Raw genomic sequence first — 12,421 nt, forward strand, 5'->3', positions numbered from 1 at the left:
AATGCTATATTCAGTATGTATGCTTCCCATATAAAGCTGTACAGGTAATAAGAAAAGTTATTTGTTAAAAGACTATAAATCTCGTACCCCTGACAGTCTATCACCTATGTGACAAAATATTTTCTGTGTAATTATTCATTTAAGAATGGCTACCGTATGCTAGTTGACACCTGTCACATACATGTGAGGAAACCACATAAAACAGAACCAGTTCACAAGTAATTAACTATTAATAACTCCACTGTTCAGTAATTAATATGGTAACAAATTCACTAAACTACTGTTAAAAAACACAGTTTACTGGCTCCCTTTTTTATAACATAAGCTATGTTACTATAGCTTGGTGCAAATACACTTAAACATGTTAGAGTGTGACAGAAATATGGAAATCTAAAAATTAAAGATTTCTATTTTTTCATTCTGTTTTGTTGTGTTTGTGAGAAATTCTGACCCCTGAAACCGATATTAATACTTTACCTCAAAAACTCAATTATTATTTTTGTTGTTTAATACTTATGTACAATATAATACTTACCTGTGTAAGAAATGTACAATCTGCAATGCCTAAAAATGTTTAGTGCTTTGGAATGTTAATGTCCATTTGACAGTACTTTGTTGCCTATTGCATTGTTGCTATACTACTTCACTGATAAGTCATCTACACACAGAGAAGGAAGCCATTTTGTCAAATTTATGACAGTGTAGGCTATAAATTCCCTAGGACTTAAAGAATCATCGAGGTATAATGGGGTAGATGTATTATAGCGGCACTTAACGTGCCGCTATAACGCTTCCCGCTTCGCCTCTTTACCGAGGCGAAGCAGGAAGCACTACCGATGAGATGTATAAACATCTCATCGGCCGGAGAGGGGGAGCGTTAACTCCCCCCTCCGGCGCTACCCGCTAGAGACAGCAGCCCATCAGCCTAGTGCTGATGCGCTGTGTCTCTGTCCCGGCCGGCTCCACTGAGCATGCGTGGGATCTCGCAAGTATCGCGAGATCCCCGTGTGGAGCCCTGGAGCCGGTAGCCGCCGCAGCAGGGACAGTGCAGTCCCTGCTGTGGGGATAGGCTAGCGCTAGGCTGTAGCTGTCGATAACGACAGCTACAGCCGGCCGAACGGTCAGACGATCTGACCGTTCGTACATAGCTCAGGCTATCAGCGCTGCTATCTTGTAGATAGCAGCGCCGATAATGACAGGGCGCATAGCACCCCTGTCATTTACCGCCCAGACCCCGATCATACATCGGGAAGAAGCGGTATCAGACCGTTTTTGGGCTTCATACATCTACTCCAATGTGTCATCTACAGCATGCCTCCAGAATTGATAAGCACTATGTTGATGAATATTAGTCCAGTGAACAAGATCGTAACATATATACTTTCCCATATACTGGAGGCTGCAGTTTCTGCATTCCAGTGTCTGCTATATTACATCTGCCAGGATGACCTGTCTAGTAGAGGCCTTATAATCGGAGATGTAGGCCAGTAGCAGCTCTTGTGCTGGAATTTGCCAAGTTTACTTCAAGTGTAGTGGAACCTCATAGAAAACCACTGCCATATACTGTGGAATATCAACATTTACTTGTTGCTTTTCGTCTTCATGATGATGTCACTGGGAGGTCACATTCCACATATAAAATATCTGTTGTGATTGTATAGTGGAATGAGGACATGAAGAAACTACTGGTTTATGGCCTGTTTATTTGCTCCATTTTTTTTATTGGTTTTTACAATTACCGGCTGCTTTTCCATAGAGTTCTGCTTACCTGCAACATGTGACTTACAAATGTGCACCATAAATTGCATTTTTTAAATGTTCCTTATTGTAGTATGTGCTTTATAAAACATTGTACACTTTCTGTATTTTTTTTTTTTTTTACTATACATAAAATCTGAGAAAAAGCTATATGTATTTTGCCTCAAGATTCCTCTCTGCAGTTACCTATACAGTATTTTAGGGGGTGTTATAAACACGAGCAGGTCTTCCTATATCATTCTTCATACTACTGTGTGGAGACATTGCTAAACATTTCCTCACCATCAAATAGGGGGAGTTTATGAATGAATGACATCATCATGGGTTTGAATTATTGAGTCAGTGGGGGAGATTCAGTTGTTAATGGGCGGCTTTTTTTTTTTTTTAGACGCCCGATAGAGCAATTCAATTGTTGCTCTGTCGGGGCGCAATAGCCGCCGGCGCCGGCATTTCTGCACGCACTCAAGAGTGCGCGAGCAAAAATGTGACTGAAACACCCTGGTTAGGGCACGCTAAGCGCAGATAGCGCACCCTAACCAGAAATTAAGACTGGTTTAGCCGTTTTAGACGGCTAAACCTCGTTCCTTCAATCGGCGAAGAGGGCGATAAGTAATGAGCGCCCAGAACATTTGAATAGCAAACTGGGTGCTCATTAGCACGCCCAAAAAAACAATTGAATCGCCCGCACAAAGTTTTGAATAAAATGATGTCACTCATCCAGTGCTTTTAATGTCTCTTAACTTCAGAAATGACATAAGACATAAAGAAATGTTGGGATAAAAACATCCAAGCCCAATTTAATACAATTCTTCTGTTTTAGCAGCTATCTTTATTAGGTTACCCAGCCCCTTACCCAGGTTAATTACCTGCTCTAATGTCATTTAAGAGGTATTAATTTCGTTATACAGTATGTCACCCTCTAGTCTACACTATAGCAGCATTGACCTAAAGATTCAATTAACATGATTTAAGACATATTTAAAGAAAATTAATTAAAGGGGAATCTCTAACACTGAACACAGTATAAACCACAACCTCATTGTTCATCATCAAGGTTGGGATCGGGTGATGAGACGGGGATGTGGTCAAATCTGGAAAGGCATGGCCAGGTTTCCTAAAAAAAAGAAAAATTAATAGAATAGTTTGTGCCGCCTGACTCCGGGGTCATCGGCAACTGCATGAGGGTCGCATATGGCCGCACAGACTGAGATCACTATCCTCAACCCTACGTTCCTTTCCCCCTCCTGACAGACACAAAACTGCTCACATGCCCCCACTACCCAAACACAGATCATTCACCTCAACCGCAACTTAGGGATGGCCATCGGTATGGTAACCATCGATGGCAAAATAGCAATGGCTGTCGATGGTAACCAACCATGCAATGGATGACCATCAATGGCCAATCAGAACTGGAGGGCGTGGTGTCGGGGGCGGAGCTATGCTGTGTGTCGCTGCACCATATAAAGAAATAAATAAAAATTATTCGGTTATACTTTTGCATCGATGGAGGGAAACCATATGGTTATCCCCCATTGATGGGAAAAAACATGACATCGGCCATAAACCATTGATGACTGATGGCCATCCCTACCGCAAATCCTCCCCCACAGATAAAGGCTACTTCCCTCAACCCTACACCCTTTCCCAGACCGACACAGAGCGCTCCTCCCCACCGACACAGAGCGCTCACAGTCTCATCCTGGATCACTACACCTCACTCATCTCATTCTCAGCTGCTAAGCTGCTCTTCCTGGGGGCCGGCTGATGTTGTGGCGGCGCTGGATTGAAGCACCCATGATGTCAGTGCTGCACAACCATGCCCCCATGTACATTGCGGGGATCATTGTCTGCTGATCCCAGCGCTTTGTTGTACAGGGGCACTGGCGGCCGCATAGGGGAACATCAGTCCACCTCAGCAGCGCTGCAAAGGGGGACAATGGTAGCAGACCCAGGCGCCTCCAATAAGTCCAGGCCTGGGTAATTAGTATGCCCCTCTTGGATCCCCTGTTCATGCTTCTTGGTGTATGACAACAGAAGGAGACCATAGTGATGAAACAGTGCCCTGTCCTGCATAGAGGAAAGACTTATCACCCATCCTGAGCACATGCACTATGATGGGCATAATAAAGTATACAAAGTACCATATGCATCTGGCAGCAATACAGTTTCCCCAATAAACCTCCTATTTCAATACATATAAACCATGTAGCAGTATGTAAGTCCATATTATCTGTGTATTTGTATTGTCCCGCTATTGTTCACTGTTGTCAGGCTAGAAGGAAGAAAGCAACATGACTTTGTCCCCTTCCTATTTATCTGGAGCTGGTGAATATCAGAGAGACTATAAAAGTATCAATTGTTAACGCCTTACTGTTTGATGGACAAGATTCATTTTGTTAAAACAAATAGTGGAACTCCCTCGTTCGTCTCAGCTACTGAATTATTGTCATTGTCTATAAAATGAATGACATACTCTCGCTGATTGTCATGGAGACTACCTGAAATAATAGCAATCTCCCTGACACCCTGATGAGTCTAGCAATCTCCCTGATTGCACCTTACCCCCATTATGTATGGTAAATAAAAGAAATCAGAGATAGATACATTCAAATGGTATAATCAGTGCTTTTTTCCTACATTGGTTATAAGGCACAATGGGCCTGATTCAGACCCGCTCGTGAGTGCTCGCAAGCGGGTCGATGTTGCCCAAGTGCGCATGCGCACGACGGAGGCGGCTCTGTCGTGCGCATGCGCGAGACCCGAATAACGACGGCCAAACCGTCATTATGGGTCTCGCACCAAAGGGGGCGTGCTGTCGATGGTAATTGACAGCACGCTCCCTTTGGTGGGCGTGCCGGGGGCGTGGCTGCCCAGACGGAGGCGTTCCCATGGGAACGCCTACCGTCTGGGGCCGGCCCCACTGACATCACTAGTGATGTCAGTGGGAGTGCTTTTGGCTCTGATAGAACCAAAAGCACTCCAGGGCTTGCGGCAGCGAGACCCTACCACAAGGGTCTCGTCGCAAGCCCGATGGGCACGATGGTCTTGACCATCGCGACCATCATTTTGGCCGCTCGCTATAGCTGTGGGTGGTCACCCACAGCTATGCGAGCGGCCAGGAGGCCACTCCAAAAGGTAGGAGGGACGGCCTGGATCAGAGCGTCCAACTCTGAATCAGGAACAATGATCCCTATGGCTACATAGATTTTCATATAAGGTTTCTCTTGGCCACTTATACGGAACCCCTTGTAATACACAATACATGAGCAATCCCTGAAATGTATCAGTGTGTTTTCATCAATAATTAGATCTTACTACCTGCTTTGGGGCTCATTTACATTTGGCTGTAAGTCAGCTTTATGACACATCCCTCAGATGTAGCAGTAGACGTCCACTCAGGGGCATAGAGAGCCATGCCGGGCCCCGGTAAATAGGGGCGTGGCATAATCACGGGAGGCGTGGCCACGCCCCCCTTGGGAAAAAAAAGATTGTTTTGCAGGGGAGGGGGCGCTGTGAGCCCCGCAGCCCGGTGCAAAAGCCAGAGGGGGGTGCGATCAGTGTGATCACTCCCCCTTCAGGCATAGGAGATTTCCGTGGCTGCTGCTTAGCAGCCGCAAGCAATCTCCCGCTGCAGCCCAGCACACGCTCTGTGCTGGGCTGCTGCAGAGGGAGAGAGGAGGGAGGAAGTGAGGGGGGGCCCGGGCCCAGGTTAAACTGTACCCGCTCCCCCCCTCTCGGCGCCCCTGCATCCACTTTACCGCTGCGTTCCTAGGTGTTACTCTTACAATCTCCCTGAAATGCTTTTTCAAAAGTAGGCAAGTATGACTAATGGCCGCGGGTGGCCCCTCTTATTTTTTCAAGGGAATCCTAAACTTTATAACATTTTTAGACATCATCCCAAACAGTCAGGGCAATGTATGCTGGTGATTCAGCCAATCACAGAAGAAGTCGCAATAGGCACAAAATATGGAGCAATCCCTTGGAAATATTGGGAAGCACTTAGAAATGTACTCCTTGCCTTTGAATGCACATCTGAACATACATACTGCATACAAGTCAGATAAATCAGTAGTAAATAAAAAGACAGCTCAATTTGATCAGCTTTACAAACTAGTTTTAACATCTCATCAAATGTTTTATAGTAAACCATCCTCAGCTGTTTATTTTGACCTAGCCCCAAACTTACTTCTGTCTTGAACACCATTGTAATGAAGTAGGGTATCAGGCATCCATAAATCCAGATTTAGCCTTCTCAGCACCCCTTCTCTCAATACAAGGACAGCAACTGAGGATGTTACCTGCAGAACTTTTAAGGAACATTTAGAGTTGGACTTTAACAGTGATGTGCGGTGTCGAAGCTGGATTAGTGGCTGAGACAGAATCAGCATAGAAATTAGCGTGCGCGACACCATTTTGCAAATGACAGCTAGACTCCATTTTAGAAACTAGAATCTGCAAGACGCCATTTTGCGACCAGCGCCATTTTTAAGTTACAACTCACCAGTTGTAAGTTGTAAGTACAGATGGCAATGTTTTTTGATAATCTACCAAGGGCAACTGGAAGAACAGCTTCCTGAGAAAAAGTAAATTGAATAGACAATGAGTGTTTTTACATACAAATTGGGAATCCCTGTATGCAGACAAGTATAGTTGTGGCAATTGTAATATAATCCAGGCATTGATCTACACAATTGGATTTGTCTGAATCCTAAACAGGTTTTAGCCCCACACCCAGACAGGATGGCCTCAGCTTCACAGCTTGGGGTAACACATTTGCATTCACACAAGAGTCTGGGAGAACAAAGGATTTTTCTTTAGAGCCTGGGAAAGGTGGGGGCTGCTGAGAGAGGGGGGCGTGTGGAGATTTAAGTGCACCATTTTTCATACACACATTAATACGCACAATTGCGCTGGTAACTAATCGCATATTAGTGAATGCATAAGACCTTGTATGAAAACACTGTTTTATTAGCTAAATGCACACGCATCTGTCCCCAGTTAACTAGCGTCTTTATATCAAACCCCATATACTCACACATTACATATTCACATACAAGGTTCCATAAGCTTTAAGGTATAAGATTTAAGTTGTTCATTTAGTATAAATGCTATGAAATAAAGATTGTTTGGTAACTAAGGTTTTATACATGCTAAGTAAGCCGTGTTTGGTTTTGTACTGATGCATACTCTTTCCACAGTATTCCGGTGATATTGGTGGGGAGATCGCATCATGCATTCTCGAGTTATGGACCGCAGAGACTTCAAGCAACAAAATGTATATGATATAAATAACTGTTAGGATGTTGCATGGGGTGGGAGGGCAGAGACCCCCAGTTGCTGGAGGCTGGGTTGAGTCTATTTGAATCAGCCTGTTAAATGCTCTGTAACAGATGCTTCCCCCTTGAGGACCAATGGCATCAGCAACAAACTTCTCTATTGTGTTGTCTATTCCTGGGGGGTATATATGTGTGCTCCAACACTGGGGTCTTAGTCTTCGTGCTGAATGCTGATAGACGAGGGGTTTCTTGCTGATGCCTAACATCTGGTCCGGAAGCGCTGCGTATGTATACTGTACTTGGGTCTGTATAATTCCTTTGCGCCGAATTGTGTCTGGATCAATAACGTGTAACTGACTGTACTTTTACCTGAATAATACTTGTGCTTTGGAACCACAGATTCCAGGTCCTAAGTCTTTATTTACTGTATGACTGCGTACGCAAATTAGCGTCATCCTTAGAAGGTATAGGCAGGATATTACAAGGTATAGGAAGGAGTGTATAGAGGTTCTGATCCAGTATCATTAGCAGTCAGGTGAGGCTGAGCCTTTCCTGTCATACTTAGGTATAAAGAATTTTGACTATAAAAATTTATAAGAAAAATAAATATCTTCTTTGTATTACTCTAATCATTTTTATAGTCAAAACTCTGGAGTACAAAGTGTATGGTAGGTGAGACGCTGCCTCCCCTGTCTACCTTTTCCTCACATTCCTGATCAAAACTCACCAAATGTCCAGCACTATATACTGCTGCACCTTTGTATAATACCCACATGAACCCTGGGGTTCATATATGTATCTGTAAATCTGGCTCTGATACTGATATCGACATAACAGAGCCATGCGCTGCAGAACCTTTGTGGCGCCCTATAAGTAAAGGATAACAATAATAACAATAATGCAGTCCACTCATGCAGCCAGTAAGTCTCACAGATTAAGGCCCTCATTCAGAGCCACTCGCTAGCGGCAGTACGCTCGTTCCGAGCGATGTTCGCACATCTGCGCATGCGTACGGTTTTTAGTACGCATGCGCGAACCAGTCAGTGCGGACGAAAATCATTTGTACGCAATATAGCGAGTGCCTGCTATTTTGAGTGACAGAAAGAGGCGTATGTGGGTGGTAACAGGGGAAGGTGCTTGAAAACGGGGAGTGGAGATCCGTTCGCAGGCGTGCTTAAAGGTCAAAACGGGCGTTTTATGGGTGTGCATAATTAATATAGCAGCGTCAATGACCACGTCACTTGGTTTTTTTTTAACTCAGAACTGCTCGCAAAATAGTGGTTGAAAAAACCAACCACAAGAATAGCGAGCAGTTCATACGCTGGGCGATGTACTCGATTAATCTAATAAATAGCGGACATGACGTATGGTGCGAGCGGCCAGGGGGTGTTTTTAAGAAATAAAAGAGCGTATGTTTTGCTCGCTCGTTCAGACTTAGAGGTGTGAACAGACTGCAATGTGCGAACTAATCATTTGCATAGCAACCCTTGTTTTTGAACGAACTAACGCAAATAGCGAACGGCTCTTAATGAGGGCCTAAATCCAAGTAGCAAAACACCACACAATTTTAAGTGACCTTTTGCACTTACAGCAAAGCTAAGGGGGAGTTGTGACCTAGGTGCTGAACGTGGGGGAGCACCAGAAGAGCAGCCTAGAGGAGGAGCCGTATAGGCAGTGTCACAGAGTGTTATGCCCCCTTCTCATCACTCAGCACCTCCACAGCCCACCACTCAGCATAGCTCCTGTGTCTGGCCTCGAAGGACATGAAATATTACTCCCAAGAGTCCAATAAAAACAATTGTTTTGAGGAACTCTCAGTTTAGCACGACTCTGATTACTGTATTTTCCTGTAATATGTTTGTAACTGTTATTTCCAGATGTCTCCATCAGCTAATTAATTAATAACTGTTCCAATATAATTTATTTGCTGCTAATACTCAATGACACTGAGCTGAATCTGGTGAAAAAAAGCCAAGCTTCAGCCCAGATTTGCCCCAAACATAATACTGTAAATTCCAATGGTCTCCATTTATCGTCGTCATCCTCCTCCTTCTTATGCTCCTCACCACTTTCCCATTTTCAATACCAAAATGTTCTAAGTGCTGAATTGCAAATATGTCTCATCTTCTAAATATTGTTGTAAGTGTGCCTTTGAAGCATACGATCATTACATAAGTGCACTCTTCACATGTGGTTATACAGTCTTTGGGCCTCATTCAGACCCACTCACAAGCGGCTGTCCGCTCGCAAGTGGGTCGATGGTGTGCACTGCGCATGCGCACGACGGAGGGAGCTCCGTCGTGCGCATGCGCACGACGGAGGGAGCTCCGTCGTGCGCATGCGCCAGACGCGACGAGCGAAGGACTTTCCTTCGCTCGTTGTGTCTGATCAAAGGGGGCGTGCTGTCGATGTTGATTGACAGCACGCCCCCTTTGGTGGGCGTGCCGGGGGCGTGCCTGCCAGACGGAGGCGTTCCCAAGGGAACGCCTACCGTCAGAAGCCGGCCCCACTGACATCACTAGTGATGTCAGTGGGAGTGATTTTGGCTCTGATAGAGCCAAAATCACTCCAGGGCTTGTGGTCGAAAAACCCGACCACAGGCTTCTGGTCGCACTGGCGATGGTCGCGATGGTCAAGACCATCGCGACCATCATCCTGCACGCTCGTATGTGCTGTGGGTGGTGACCCACAGCTATACGAGCGTCCAGGAGGATGCTCCATTTTTATGGAGGACGGCCCTCATTCAGAGCGAGCGCTCTGCTCAGAGCGTCCGGCTCTGAATGAGGGCCAATGTTCCTTTTGTTTTATAGTTTTTTCTTCTGTCTTTTAATGAAAGGTTATTTTTTGATTTTACTTAATATGGACAAATGTCTAAATTTATATAACGAAATCTTTGGCAAAAAAATAAAAAAAAATCAACAAAAATGTTGATCATGGTTCCATGATTGATCATAACTCTCTTTTTATAAAAAGAATAAAAAAAACCTACAATTTGTTGACCAAAGAAAGGAATAAGAAAAAAAAATACAAAATTCTAGCATGTTTTAAAACTGGGGTTTAAAATAAAACAAAAAAAATGTGTAATATGATGGGGTCGTCACTGTGCAAACAGAGGAAAACTACATTAGCATACCTGATCAAGGGTACTGGCCAGCTGCAAACACTCTCACATGAGTCATTTAAATGATCTCATATAGCTGTGCTTAATGACAGCAGTGTTGTCAGCTGTGATGGTGCTGCAGCAATCATCCAATGGGAGTCGATGAGTTCATGTTGCAGGTCATCATCATCATCATCATAATTCTGGATTTGTACCTTCCAATGAGCCATAGATCTATAGTTATTATTATTATTATCATTTATATGGCGCCACAAGTGTTCCGCAGCGCCTTACAAAATACATAGGCAAATAGGTTGACTTACAGTGACTTACATTACAATGCAATACAGGACATGGATAATATACATTGCTACTTTTGCGACCATAACACCCAGATAAGCAACAGAGCAAAGCAACCAAATGTTAGGTGCCCTAGTGGGGAGTAAGAAGTAGATGAAAGTAGAGTAAGGATAAGCACAAGAGGGTAGAGGGCCCTGCTCATAAGAGCTTACATTCTAAAGGGGAGGGACAAACAGGTGTGACACAGATGGGGTAGGCAAGGAGGCAGGAGCATGTAGCAGCAAGTTAGGATGAGAGCTGGAAGGCTTTGATGAAGTAGTGGGTCTTGAGAGCCCATTTGAAGGATTGTAGAGAGGTGGAGAGTCTGATAGGAAGAGGGAGAGAGTACCAAAGGTGGGGAGCAGTGCAGGCAAAATCTTGGAGGCGGGAGTGGGAGGAAGTAATCAATTGGCATGAGAGGCGGCGTGCATTTGTTGAACGAAGAGGGCGGACAGGAGAGTGAAGGGAAATTGGGCATCATCTATCACTGAAAGAATAGGCTCCGCTATATACAGTACATAAAGTGCTAACTACACTTCCAATGGAATTATTCAATTTACCGCGTCTCAGATTTCTCGGTAAAGCACTAACTTCTCTCTGGTACTGTACATTTATCTTTCTTCTAAGAAAGGTTGGTGGTGCCGCAGAGAAAGCAGAAAGCCGGAGAGATTTCTTTTGAATAGATAGAACTTCCTGACCAAACATGGCTGTCCTGGAAGAGTTTTCGCTAGCTCTATAGTTAATTACTGGGCTATCAAGTGCCATGCCTATATTCCTATTTATGAAGGTTACCTGTGAGTATACAGGTAACCGATCTGACCATGGAAAGAGCAACAATTTCAGGATTGTGGGAGGAAATAAACATTATTTCATGATACTGACCATCTACATACATTGCATTCCTCAGAGGAAGGAGATAAGTTTTTCGCATCATCTAGCCTACATTGATATTACATCTGCCTCCAATGTGATTATTGTCACCATGGTACTGGAAAGAAGAAGGGGATGATGACATTTTGTTTCTGAAGTCAGTGCAGTGAGATGTCACAGTCATTCTGCCACAAAGTGTGCTTTTGGCAGAGCCGGCTCTAGACAAAGTAGTGCCCTAGGCAAGAATTTGGGTGGTGCCCGGGCATAGGATCCTGAAAAGTGTGTGGCCTCATAGAAGGGTCGTGGTCTGACTGTGGTGTGGCTCCTTCCCCATTGTGCTGCCCTCACAGCACCCTTCACAGCACAGTGCACCCAGCACAGCACCCTTCTTCCAGCACAGCACTCATCACACCACTCCCAGCACAGCACCCATCACCCCTCTCCCAGCACAGCACCCATCACCTCTCTCCCAGCACTGCACCCGCGCTAACCACTAGCCATCATCCAGGTGCCCCGTCCCCGCAAACCGCTGCTGCCCGCTCACTGTTTGCTGCTGCCAGGCCTGATTGGAGCTGTCGGCTGAGCTCCAATCATGGACTCTGCACAGTGACAGTAACAGTTCCCATAGTCTCTGCCCAGCCAGCAGCAGGTGCCCCAGCTGTGCCTGCCTCAAACCTCTGCCAGCCCTAGGCAGGCTTGGGTGCATCTTGGCAGTCCAAATGCCTAGGACCGGCTCTGGCTTTTGGTGCTGAATTGTAGCCTAGGACCGGCTCTGGCTTTTGGTGCTGAATTGTAGCCTAGGGCCGGCTCTGGCTTTTGGTGTTGAATTGTAGCCGTTACTATGGCCTCGGAAAATATCATAACGTGAGATAACACCATTCTGACACCAGCCTGACTGGGAATAATTTTGCTTGGAATACAGTTGTGAGAATGATATTTAATATAGAATAATTACATGAGCAGATCTACTGAGGGATTTTCATGAGGATAGCTAGGGTAAACCAGTCATAAGAGATGAGCCAGGACACAACAAAAGAAGTTGTGAAACATGTCATGTGCCAAATGATCTATCCAC

The sequence above is a fragment of the Taudactylus pleione genome, unplaced genomic scaffold (genome assembly GCF_031769625.1).
Source record: "Taudactylus pleione unplaced genomic scaffold, aTauple2 ptg000218l, whole genome shotgun sequence".
Taxonomy (NCBI): domain Eukaryota; kingdom Metazoa; phylum Chordata; class Amphibia; order Anura; family Myobatrachidae; genus Taudactylus; species Taudactylus pleione.